Raw genomic sequence first — 2,150 nt, 5'->3', positions numbered from 1 at the left:
TAATATTTCATTCATGCCTTTTAATGCAGTTGCTAGGCGGGATTTTTTTATGAAGTCTCCTACATTGGAAAGATTTTATTTGATCTCTATTTACAGGAACATCATTAATTTGTATTTATAAAAGTGATTTTTCTTCTATTTTATAGAAAGTAATTAGATTTCTGGAAGAATATTCCTTGACTGATTTATAAGACATGTAGGAATCTGGCATCTATTGTGATCTATCTGCAAAATTTGTTTTACAAATTAAGTCATGTTACTGACTGTCTACTTCATTAGTAGTGTTGTCTTTTGAATTCTAATATCAATGTAGAACAAATATTTCAGCCTTCCACTATGATGTAGTCTAAACAGTGAGGGAAAAACTGATGACAGAACATTTCCCTGCTATGCAGAGGGACTACTTCACAATAATTGATACTGTCCCTGTGAAGATGCTGTTCAGGTGATATACTTTGACACTCAATGTAATTTTTTTATAGTAGAAGATGAAAGTAATTTATTACATACCTCTGATGCATAGATTAGAGCCGAAGATAAAATTATCGTCTTATTTTTCTTCATTTTTTTAATTAAAAGGAATAAGTGTAGATAGGTAACTTTCAGAATGAATCAGCAATTCTTCGGTTTTAAAATTAAAGTTGAATGAAAGAAATGAAGTGTTGGATGTCGTGTTTTGGACAATGTTGTGTCCCTGAAGCTTCAGAATTTGAAAAAAGGAAAGGGAGAGAGAAAGAAAAAGAAGTTATTTTCAAAGCCCAGAAAATCTAACAACATTGGGAGAGTTTTTAAAACAGTTGTATGCCACTTCTACAGATTTCTGGAAGACAAATACACATGACTGCATCGATCTTCTCTGCATTCTTGGATCTGACTGTGGGTAGAATCAAATTGGATTCCACAAAAAATGAACCACTTGGATATATGGCTTTAGCCCAGAGCCGTGTGTGATCCTCTACTGAGAAGGCTACTAAAAAATGAAAGAGATTTACTCATGTAGGTGCAGAGTGACAATAAAGTATACCATTTTGAAAAAAGTTTCTTATAAGGATAGTACACTGGTCAAGTAGAAACCCAAATTGACCTCTGTTTCCTGTATCTTTATTTTGCTTCGATTTCATAATTTTAGGTCCTTTAACTGGACCCAGTGTAGAGCACTCAGCTGTTGCTTTTGCATGTAATTTATATGGCCTGTAACTCCCCACATTTGGATATGATTGTGAAGATGACAAACTCTTTCAAAGCAGTCAGAAAAATAACTTTTCTATTGCTTTCTGAACTATTTATACTACCCAGAACAAATGTCATCAAGAACCTTTGTAATAGATACAGCAGAAGAGAAAGCAGCTCACAATAGCTAATTATTTGATTTACTATTACAAAAACAATTTCCAAAGACGACTTGCAATGGGCTATAGAATAACTTCCTAACGAACTAACTATGTCTCACTGTGAAGTGGTGGGTTGACCCTGGCTGGATGCCAACTGCTCACCAAAGCCACTCTATCACTGCCTTCCTCAGCTGGACAAGGGAGAGAAAATATAACAAAAGACTGTGGGCCGAGATAAGGGCAGGGAGAGATCATTCAGCAATTACTGTCAAGGGCAAAACAGACTTGACTTGGGAAAATTAGTTTAATTTATTGCCAATCAAATCAGAGTAGGATAATGAAAAATAAAACATCTTCCCCCAACCCCTCCCTTCTTCCCAGGTTTAAACTTTACTCCCGATTTTCTCTACCTCCTCCTCCCCAGCAGCACTAGGCAACAGGGAATAGGAGTTGCTGTCAGTTATAATGTCATGACCCGAAAGGAGCTCGTTTGGACGACCTCCCTCCTCTCGGGATCAATGACCAAGTTGGTAATTCTCTTGGACTGAATACAAGGCGTGTGTGTAGATACAGTAACTCGATGACAACTACTAAACTGGATTATATAACTGAATGAACAAGTCCCAAGCTGCATGTTTTACTTGGAACTAGTCATAAAAAGAAAGAGAGGAGGAGAGAGAAAGAGAGAGAGGAAAACAGAGAGAGTGAAAGAGAGACAGACAGATAAAGAAGATTTCACCACCCGTGGATCCAGTGGCGTCCTGTTGGTCCTCTTTCTTCTGATGTCTTGGTGGTGGGGGTCCCCCCCAGCTTCTGGTG

Source organism: Cariama cristata, unplaced genomic scaffold (genome assembly GCF_000690535.1).
Source record: "Cariama cristata isolate BGI_N322 unplaced genomic scaffold, ASM69053v1 scaffold12699, whole genome shotgun sequence".
In the NCBI taxonomy this organism is placed as follows: Eukaryota; Metazoa; Chordata; class Aves; order Cariamiformes; family Cariamidae; genus Cariama; species Cariama cristata.
This window is presented reverse-complemented; position numbering follows the sequence as displayed.